The sequence below is a fragment of the Dreissena polymorpha genome, unplaced genomic scaffold (genome assembly GCF_020536995.1).
Source record: "Dreissena polymorpha isolate Duluth1 unplaced genomic scaffold, UMN_Dpol_1.0 chrUn063, whole genome shotgun sequence".
NCBI lineage: Eukaryota > Metazoa > Mollusca > Bivalvia > Myida > Dreissenidae > Dreissena > Dreissena polymorpha.
In genome coordinates, this window is record NW_026273377.1 from 9,306 (window position 1) to 20,929 (window position 11,624).

General features: G+C 35.1%; 2 long non-coding RNA genes across 3 annotated transcripts; both read left to right on the plus strand.

Moving 5' to 3' along the window:
* The first annotated feature begins 2,691 nt into the window (after positions 1–2,691).
* On the plus strand, positions 2,692–7,753 carry LOC127863937 (uncharacterized). Its single transcript, XR_008041271.1, has 3 exons — positions 2,692–4,291; positions 4,502–5,189; positions 5,364–7,753. It is a non-coding gene; the product is annotated as an uncharacterized LOC127863937 (long non-coding RNA).
* A 10-nt stretch (positions 7,754–7,763) lies between these two features.
* Positions 7,764–9,400, plus strand: LOC127863936 (uncharacterized). Of its 2 annotated transcripts, XR_008041270.1 has the most exons (4): positions 7,766–8,292; positions 8,517–8,618; positions 8,752–8,811; positions 8,976–9,400. It is a non-coding gene; the product is annotated as an uncharacterized LOC127863936 (long non-coding RNA). The 2 variants fall into 2 exon arrangements; XR_008041269.1 differs by having other exon boundaries at positions 7,764–8,618.
* Positions 9,401–11,624: the final 2,224 nt, after the last annotated feature.

Genomic DNA, 11,624 nt, shown 5'->3' on the forward strand with positions numbered 1-11,624 from the left:
ACGTCGTCTTTTATCCATGTAAACAAACGAAACAAGATGTTAAGTTACATCGGTTTAACTCAATTTGCTCGATAGCGTCTCTTGATATTTAGATGATTTTTTCACCACAGTATTGCATCATATGATAGCTACAATTTTTGTTTCGCCTATATTGTTCTCACACGACTCATTGTGTCAGATATTCAATTTTGCAAAATTCGCTAAGAAGAAAACTTTTTCGTGTTAAGAGCATTTATCTTCATTTTGGTATGATTTTGTAGGAAATTCAATTCCACGCATTTTGATGTATAACACTTAACTATATATCATAACACAACAATAAAACAGTCCGATAACGATTTCGTACAAAACGCATTTCTGTCTTTAACTTTAGATTTTTTACAACGTCATTGCATTTCTATGCATGTAAACAAGCGAGGGAAAGGAGTTTAAAATGCATCGGTTTAACTCAATTCTTTCGAGAACGCCTCATGATATTCAGATGAAATTTTCACCACAATATTTAACCGCATGATAGCTACAATTTTTGTTTCACCTATATTGTTCTCACACGACTTATTGTATCAGATATTCAACTTTGCAAAATTCGCTAACAAGAAAACTTTTTTGTGTAATGAGCATTTATCGTTATTTTGGTACTAGCTTGTAGGAAATTCGATTCCACGCATTTTTATATATTACACTTTACCGTATGTTTAGACACAACAAAAATACAGTGCGATAACGATTTCGTACTAAACGCATTTCTGTCTTTAACTTTACATTTTGACTCAACGTCGAAAACTCTCTGCGAATAGAACAGTGATTTCGTACAAAGTTTAACTTCGCGTTTCTTCCCAACCATTTGACCGATCAACATAACATTTTCGCATTAATATGAAACGTGTTAATAGCAACAAGTTTTGTGGGGATCATTTTTTGATAACATATTCGCATATAGAAGAAATTCTTAGCTTTTCGCATATAAATCACTTCGCTTACAAGAAAAAAAATTCCCATTTAAGACAAGTACATAGCAATTGATACCATTCGATAGGGAATTCTGTTCTGCACATTTTGATGTATGATACTCCACAATAGGTCTAATTACAAGAATACTGCTGAGAGAAAACGCATTCGTGCTTATAGAAATTTTGAACTTTAAAGTATCGAGTTAAACCGAACGTCGTTAGATAGCGAATAGTTGATAAAACTGTGTTTGTATCGAAGCGGTTTATTTTAACTGTCACAATAACGCGTGAACGCATTTCGATGAAATTTTCACAATCATAACCAGCAAATAAACAGGAACAATAAGAGTTTAAATATTTTGCAAGTAGATAAGTGGATATATGTCAAAATTTCTGTTTATTGGTAAAACTTGGGTTGATATGAAGAAAAGATTTTCATTTCGCAATATGATACAGTAATATTTGCATCATGCGATGGGGAATTTATTTCTGTGCATTTTGGTGTAACATACTTGATGTTTTTGTAAAACGCTGCAGTTATACGGGCAGAAAACCATATCACAACAAACACACATTTCATGAATCGTAATTTTGACCCTTCGTTGTCAGTGCAAATCGACGACGTCATTTCAATGAAACTCATCTTTCAACTTAAAGGGGTGTTTACATATCGACGATAGAAAATTGTGTTTCTTTGACAGTGGTTTAAGTGCAATATCTATAGAACCAGTTGTCCAAATTCCATAAAATTTTCACCAGATGAACCGAAATTTCGATGCGCTCATACTAGTACTATTTGTGTATACAAAATCGAACGCGCGAGTTATGAAATTTTGATTTTAACGCAAATTTTCTCGATATTTCAAATTTTCAAGAACAATTGTACACATAACCATACTATTTGTATATCATTGTGTAGGCGCCAGTGTGCTGAACATTTTGATATATGTGGTTTGATATTTATTTTCTATATCTTCGTTGTACTAGTACAAATCACAAAACACAGTTGAAAAAATCACAGCGCGATAGTTGCTCTTTAATAAAGTTAGTGCGAAATCATATCGAGCTGCTTTCGTCAGTCGAACGTCATGAAAACATTTGAGTTCTCGGAATTGAAAATAAATATTGAATTGTTCAGGCTATGTAGAAAACTAAATGGGTATACGGGAATATTTTGTGCTGATGTTAAATGTTCAGTAATAAATATTTTGATGGATTACTCACATATTTGATATGATCTAGGATTATTTCAGAATGATAGGTTAGTAAATCTATGTTTGACTAGATTTTTTTATATACTCGCATTTTGTCGTTTTGACATTGACTATAAAAATCTGCGTTGAGTACGCCTCATAACAAGATTTAAAACTAGAAGACAATGGATTTGCTTTAACTCGAAGGAAATACTGGATGGATTGTACGGACTCATGCTTATCAATTTTTATGCCCATTCAAGCTGTGAGTGTGAATATTTCGGCTTGTATGGTCATGAAAAAATATCATCACAAAGTCAATATTGCTAGGATTTTTGCAAGGTAAGTATGATTTTTTGATTTCTCATCAAATACACATTCAGTCGTAACTCAAATCATGAAGAATAAACATTTTCAATGTGCTTTTCTGTCATTCTTCGTTTGGTCGTTGAAGGGTTCGGACGTGTTTTTCGAAGCTCTCGACGTCGTGACCTCATTATAATTTGAACTGCGCGGGTAAAGAACGCTCAGTTGCGACTTGGATATTGACCAATACGGACGTGTTTTTATGCGCTCTGAAAAAAGTTTTGACTTTTAAATTTTTTTTACTACGACAGAATCTTAGTTGACTGATGGTCTTTGACAAAGACAGACTTGTTTTTGTGAGCTCTGAAAAAAATTTGACTTTGAAATATTTTTACGATTAAAAAGTTTCAGTTGACTTTTGAACGTTGACGAAGACGGACGTACTTTCGTGAGCTCTGACTATTGATGAAAAGTTTTCGCGTTATAGAATAGCGACTTGGTACTCAGGTTGTTGAATGACTGGATGACTGTAGTGTTAGGTTATTGTTATGAGATAACAACTTGACTTTGACTTGAGTTGTGAAATGAAATCATACTCTTATGCGATGATAACTTTTGAACGTTTAGTACTGACTGACAACGAATTTTTGTGAGCGTTATATATGAAATGTTTGACTTACATTAATTTTATTGAACGACTTGACTTCAATTTAAGTTTTGACATCGGACTGATCGGACGTGTTTTTTTAAGCCCTGACTGTTGTGAATAATTAAATTTATGTTGTGGTGTCAAGCGATTGACTGTCAGTTGAGGTTCAGATGTCGAGCTGTGCGGACGTGTTCATCGAGCTGCTGTCTACAAAAAACGTGAGTACAAATTTTTTTCGTTTTACTGTTTACAAGTTGCGTGATGATGTATGATGGTTGAAATGTGTTGGGTAGAAATTACTCAGTGCTGATACAGTGTCGATATGTTGTGATGAGCGATGATAGTGGATGATGGTGGAACAGAATATTCATTGAGGTACTTTGAGGAAGCGAACATATGATGGAAAAATGTTGCAAAAATATTAAATGACAATGTATTGAATCGCTTTTGTTGATATGTATGATATTGATTAAATTGTATTTGCATGCTGTAACATTTCTATTCCATTTCAGGGGGCTGTGGTGAGTATTGTAGTATAAATTTGTTTCAATAAATCATGATGAATGAAAACTGATTTTGATTCGTTTTGTACAGGTTTACTTGTATAGAAGTGTAATGCGTTGGGTAGAAATTAGAATCTACTCAGTACTGATATAGTGTCGATATGTTGTGATTAGCGATGATGGTGTATGATGGTGGAACAGAACATGAGCTACTTTGGGGAAACGAACATATGATTGAAAAAAATTTGCAAACATAGTAGATAAATGATATGATATTGCTTAAATTGTATTTGCATGCTGTAACATTTCTATTTCATTTCAGGGTGCTGTGGTGAGTACTGTAGATTGTAGTGCATATGTATAGAATTCAATAAACGATGATGAATGAAAACTGATTTCGATTCGTTTTGTGTAATTTTAGGTATTTTCACTCTATCACAACTCTGTCGGTTGGTGTTCATGAGTGTGAGACTAATACAGCAATGTTTGAGTAGTACAAAAATGTTTTCGCTTTTGTGGTCGCCAGCTGTCCGTGATCTGTAAAGTGAAAATACACAGAGCTATGAAGCATACAGATGTTTTGAAATTTTATCAATGATTGTATACTATGCATGTTTTGATTTAGTTCGTTTCAGATTTGACATGAGATGAAAACCTGACATGATTTGAACAGAGCTGGGAAACGAAAAGGTAAGTCTGTTTCATTCCACTATGAACACTTGTATTTTGACAAAAGAAGAGATAAAGTGAGTTACTTTATCATCATGGTTTCATTTGGTGTATTACACATGAACAGAGGTAAACCTAGCTAGCTTTTCGTGTACTCTATTTTGGATGATGAGTATGTCAGTAACTTTAATTGTACGGCTAGTAAAGTATGAACATGAATGCTTTGTTCAGATTTTCAGATGTGTGCTGGCAGTTCAAGTCTGGCAGCTGGAGTGAACAGTCGTGTTTTCTGGAGCTCCAACAATATGCTAGAAGGTAAGTAACTATGTTTGTTTTGCATTGCATGTTTTATATGTTTCAGACTTTCAAGCAGAGATGTCATGCTGACTGGAGTTGAGCACAGGGCAGTGACAAAGTGAAAGGTAAGTACTTTTGACTGAATGTTTGTTCTATGCATGTTTTGTTTTAATACATTTCAGGAGTGCTTATCCAGTGATGATATGACAGTTGGAGTGAACAGTGGAGCCAAGCAGTCTTGTTTTTGGAGCTACTCAACAAGCCTTGAAGGTAAGTTTAGAATTTCTCAATGTTAGTGAATTGAAGTACTGTCACTTGCTTTTGGACAGTCGAACAGAACAGACGTGGTTGCGAGAGCTCTCATATCTGTTGTGTTAAACTGTTTTTATGATATGTTATGTTTGTTTGTTTGTTTGTGATGTACTATTTTTCAGATGCTGATGGCAGTGATGGGTTTTCAAGCTGACCTGAACAGAAAAGCACTCATATGGTAAGTACAAAATAGTTGTTATATGGGATGTTTTGTGCATGCTTTTATGTTTCAGGTGTACTTGCTGACAGCGACGAAGACGAATCAAGAAGAGGAACATTGTTGAGAAAGTGATTGGGACTTGCAAACAGGGTAAGTGTAACACTTGTGTTTGTTTAATTTGTAACATGCGTGCTTTGCTCTGTTTCAGATTTCACATGCAGAAATTAAACAGGATTTCAACTGCTGAAACAGAATTCATCAAAAGTAAGGTAAGTTTTAATTCATTGATTTGAGTTGTACAATGTGTTCTTTACTTTATTTCAGATTCGAGTCACTGGTTTACACATGGAAGAAGATTTCCACGTCTGTTACTCAACTCTACAGAAGCAAGGTAAGTCGATCAAATTTTTGTTTTAATTTGTACTGCTGTAATGTGATGGTAAACTTATGCTATTTTTCATGTGTGTCATGTACAGATGGATAATTCAAGTTTTATCTGTGTTGGTTTATGTTCAAAAACGTTTTACATGTATGTGTGTTTGAAGATGTTTTGTTTCAGTGGATGGCCAGATGGCAAGCAGAACAGACGTGTTTCTTGGAGCTGCCAAACAGTGAGTACAAACGTTTTATATTTTTCAGTTGTTTACTCATAGAAGTCTGTGAAAGATGATAACAAGGGTTGAATCTATCAGCACTTGTGTCTAAAAATGCTGATGTGTGATGGTTTACTGAAAGGGGTAAATGCTAGCCAGTACTTACACTTGAGCAACCGTGGGATGTCGAACTAACTGATGATGTACTATGATGGTGAACACTTACTTTGTGTATCGAAATGCTTTTGTTGATATTTACTAAATATTGATTGACATTTGTTTGCATGCTGTTAACATTTCTATTTCATTTCAGTTGGCTGTGGTGAGTATTGTAATATACATTTGTTTCAATAAATCATGATGAATGAACACTGATTTCGATTCTTTTTTACAGTTTTAGGGATTATCACTCTATAACAACTCTGTCGGTTGGTGTTCGTGAATGTGAGCTTAATGTTTGAGTAGTACAAAAATGTCTTTACTTTTGTGATCGCCAGTTGTCTGTGATGTAAAGTGGAAAAAACACAGCTATGAAGCATACAATTGTTTCAATATTTTATCAATGATAGTGTGCTATGCATGTTTTGATTTAGTTCGTTTCAGATACGACATGACATGAAGAGTTGACAGTCGAACAGAGCTGAGCAAAGCAGAAAGGTAAGTGTGTTTCATTTTAGTATGGACACTTGTATTTTGTTTTTATATGGTATGTTTTGTGCATGCTATGTTTCAGGTGTACTTGTAGTCAGCGACGAAGACGATTCAAGAAGAGGAACATTGCTGAGAAAGTGAATGGGACTTGCAAACAGGGTAAGTGTTACAATTGTTTGTTTGATTTTTACCATGCATACTTTGCTTTGCTCTGTTTCAGATTTCACATGCAGAAATGGTCTCATAGCAGTGCCAACAGTGAATAAGGATTTCAGCTGCTGTGAAACAACTCAACAGAAAGTAGGTAAGCATTGAATGAATGCACTTGAGTTGTACAATTTGATGTGATGCTTTTCTCTGTTTCAGATTCAAGTTCCTGGTGTAGACAGAGAAATGTGTTTGAAGAAGGAATTCTACTACTGTGATTCAACTCTACAGAAGCAAGGTAAGTAGAAACAAAATTTTGGTTTAATTTAACTCATGTGTTTTGCACTGAATGCTATTTTTCAGGTCTCTCATGCAGTGAGGGAAAAGAAGAAGATTTCAAGAAAAAATCACTGCTGCAACTCAGGCCGATAACAAGGTAAGCGTTTACTATATTGTATACAAAATGTTTTTCTGTTTTACTCTGTTTCAGGTTTCAATTGCAGAGATGTTGCAGAGATGTTTTGACAGCTTGTGACAGAAAAGAAATTCAGCAGCTGTGTCTCGACTCTAGCCACGAGGTAAGTCAAAACAAATATACTGGTTTGTATGTAATGTTGTTATGCCCTTCTATGTTTCAGACTTACATTGCTGTGACTGTTCGACAGTGGGTCAAAAAAGAGACGAATACAGGTTTCAAGAAGAAAATTGGCTGTTAAAACTCTGCACAAAATATGAGGTAAGTAAACAACTCTTTTGGTTTGTTTTGTGCCTTGTTATGCTTAACTATTTTTCAGATTGAAATGGTGGGTCGTTACAGAGCAGACTTTTGGACTACTGAGAAGTTGAGAAACAGAGAATGATTCAAGATCAGCTAGGTAAGTCTTGATTATTGTGCATTGCTAAATGTTTTTTTTCATTCCAGTATGGCTGTGGTAAGTACACAAACTTTCTATAATTTAATATTGAACTGTTTTTATGACCTGTATTCTGCATTGTAAAATGTCTGTTTTTCATTTCAGTATCCTGTGGTAAGTACACTAACTTTCTTTAATTTTCATATTGAACTGTTTTGATGACTTGTATACTACTATGCAATGCCTAATGTTTTTTTCATTTCAGTAGCCTGTTGGTAAGTACACTAACTTTCTATAATTTCATAGTGAACTGTTTTGATGACTTGTATTCTGCTATACAAAATGTGTTTTTTTCATTTCAGTTGCCTGTGGTAAGTACACTAACTTTCTATCATTTCATATTGAACTGTTTTGATGACCTGTATTTTGCATTGTAAAATGTGTTTCTTTTTCATTTCAGTATGGCTGTGGTAAGTACACTAACTTTCTATAATTTCATATTGAACTGTTTTGATGATTTGTATACTGCTATGCATTGCTAAATGTTTTTTTCATTTCAGTATAGCTGTGGTAAGTACACTAACTTTCTTTAATTTTCATATTGAACTGTTTTGATGACTTGTATTCTGCTATACAAAATGTGCTTTTTTCAATTTCAGGTCAGCAATGGTAAGTATATTGTGTTTCTTTATGTATAATTTTGTATACATATTGTTTTTTTCATCATAGCATGTTTTTTATATTTATGCTTTGTGTAAGTAAAATGTTCATAAATCATTCTTATCTTTAAACTAAAAATGTATTTTGATATGCAAAATGTCTGTATGATTTCAGTTGCCAGAGGTGAGTACCATTACAGTTGAAAAGTTAGTTTTGTTTAGTTAAAGTTTTGGTTCACAGTTCTGTTTATTATTTGGCAAAATTTACATGTATGCATTGAGTCTTGATTTCAGCTCGATTGTGGACTGAAGAAGATTGCCAGCAGAGGGATTGGATACAAAATACAAAGTAAGTACTGAGTTTCTTACTAAAAGTTTTGAGTTGTATTCATTGTGTGTTAATATGCTATGATTGCTATGAACATGACTTTTGTATTTCAGCGAAGACAACATAGGTAAGTAAAATTGTTATCTGTTTCAAGTTTACTGTTATAGTTCAATATTGTGTTTATAAATTGTAAGTTGTACAAACACATTCAAAAGTTTCTGATCATGCTTTCAATTTCATTTCAGCCCTACTACAAGACGAGTGTTTTCTACTACTAGACGTGTCAGGTTTACTTCCAGGCGAGCAGTGACAACAAGGCGCCTTTGTGGAAACAGCAAAACAAACAAGTGAGTATTAGTTGAACAATTGTTTGAGATTGTTTTAATGTTATGTTATACTTAAATGCAAAATTGTGCACATAAATTGTAAGTTGTACAAACACAGTGAAAGTTTCTGATCATGCTTTTCATTTCATTTCAGCTCTACTGCAAGACGAGCAGTAACAGCAAGGCGCCTGAACATGCAACACAATACAAAAAAGTAAGTATCAGTCAAACAGTTGGTAGAGTTGTGTGTTTTTCTTTAGCAGTTTGTGTTTACTATTTTATTTGATACATGGTATATTACACATGCATGTTTTTATCATTTCAGGCTGTTTACTTTCATCGTTTACTGTTTAACACAATTTGCTTTTCTATTTTCAGTGCCAATATCCAAACCTTGATGTGGACACCGAGTAGTCAATACATACGTGTGGCGTATAGCTGCGACAAAACCGTGGGTCCATCGCACCGATAACTTGAACATTGGCCCGTGTATGGACATCAGTGCAACTTTGTGAATCCATGTATCTTTGTGAATCCATGTAACATTGCGAATGTGTGTCGATCGAAAAATGTGTACATTCTGAACTGAAACGAACTCGGTGTTGCAAGTGGCAAGTGTTGACAGTGTGTATGTTTATGTTTATGTTTTTACATGAAAACTAAAGGAGATTGTTCTCCTACCTTTTTTTTCCTTGTTTTATTGCGCTGGCCAGCAATATTGATGTATTGATGTATGTGTTTGTGTTTAAACTATGCAATACCAAAATCAAACAAAAAATAAACATTAACAGTCATTAACTGTGTTTGGGCGGCCGAGGGGTTTAAGACTCCACAAGTGTGAAGCGCACTGATAGCACTTGGGGGTAAACACCTCGGTATTTCGGTGCTAAAATGTTTTCACGGTGCTTATTTTGACGCACTGTTAGAACTACCAACCAGTTAATGATTGCATGATCTATAAAACCAATTTTAAGTCTACTTGGGCACAAGAGATTCCAAGTACCAAAATACCAACAATTAACAAGCAGACGCTTTTCAAAACTATGACCGCTGAGATTGATAGTCAGATGGAGTCCTGCCCATTTAGCTGTGTAGCGGTCTAGGGCGGGGTTGCAAGTCAATACGAAATGAGGCGCTATAAAGCAACTCGTCCCCGTTATGACCGTCAATACTTTCGACACTATCTGGGAATCCTTTCAACACCACATTGTTGCGCTGTTGGAAGGGTGGTAGGCACGCATGGTGACATGCCTGTGCTTTGCTATGCGACACCATGGTATTTTCGTACGGTGACACGAAATATCTTAATCTGGCTCTCTCAGAAACGCAGGCACGCGTTAACCGAACCTGACCGATGACCGAGCAATAACATTTCTATTAAGTGCTTCAATGCACAAAGTCTGCTAGGGCTGGGGTGGGAAGGCGACTTCTCTTGTACTCAGACAAGAGGAACGGTCACAAGTCCGTGAAAACGCCGAGTGACACCACTAGCTTTCAATCGTACAAAGCAAAAAACTTTCAAACTTTAGTTTGAGGTGAAATGATAAAAAAACTATATAAACAACTAACCGTTATAAGATATTCGCCATATGGACACAAACTATGCTACTCAATGTTGCGTTGAACATTAATTGCGCCTTACGAACTACTCGTGTTGAAACTAACATTGAGTGACTCGTAAACTTAAAGCAGTTACTCGCTTTTGACTGCATACACATTTTGTACAACGGCTCGTTATTGGTATAACTTGTCTTTCAATGAGACACATTAACACAAACGTTCAACAGTATTTAGGCTTTATATTGCGCTTGTAGAATATACGAACAAAACACACTATATAATCTACAATCGATCGCATAGTTAGCTACTTGAGTTGATATTGACAAGCGCTGGTCAATCATCTCGTTTGTAAGCTTTCGAGTGTACACAGTAGTTTGCAGTTTTGTTTCACACATAATACAAAATATGGATGAAAAAAATCTATATACATAACAGTTTGCGATATTAACTACTTTTGCCTCTTGGCCAAATCTACACTCGTTCGCATAGTTTGCTACCTAGGTTGATATTAACAAGCGCTGTTTGAAAAGCAGTATTACTTCAATGCTATGGTTTGGTTGTAAGATAAAATACTAGTATATGATGCATTGATGTAACAGATATGTAGGCACATTCGTATAGTAGAAGAAAATTCTCAGCAGCAGCTGGTCTGCAAACACTACAATGCGATTTTGCAGTTTGATACGAACGTGTTTTGTTCACGTGAAGTTGAAATGAAAATCTGTCGTGTCTGATCAATGAAATATATTTGATAAAATAACACAGTTGAAAGGCAGTAACATATCTAAGGTTGTGCTATGTTACAGCTCCACAAATAGTTATTCGTCTTGCAAGATACTGGAACAGATGTCCACATGTTATTGTATATTATCTGATTTAGGATATTTTGAGAAATTATGCAACAGAACATTTCTGCAAGATGTGAAAAAATATCTATTTGAATGAGATTTCTGAGGTTTAGCCATTGCCGAAAGGCCAATGTTTCTTCATGTATGTATGACAAAAGTTACTGCTATATTTGCTATTATGCTAGTCCGTATTGCATATCGCAAGGTGGTAAAGCGGCTCTTTTCATTTCGCTGTGAAAAGAACGGTCACAAGCCCGTACAAACGCTGAGTGACACCTCTTGATCATGTAGCTTGTATGAAACGTGTTTATACAACCACAGTAGTTCAAAGCAGAACGCTTTTCCTTCTTCGAGGGAGAAGAAATCTGGGTGCAAGTCCCGGCTTTGGTTATAACACGAATACTACTCGCTGCTCAGTTGCAATATTCATACTCTTACACAGTCAATATAATCTCGGGACCAAATGCCACTAGGCTCGATTTTGAGTTGCTACACTCATGATAAAAATGAACCAACACATTGACATTGAGTACGTGATTAAAATGTACCAGCAATTTTTCGCTAATCGGTATGTAGTAAAACTATTTGACAAATCTACGTTATAACTAGCACAGTTAAA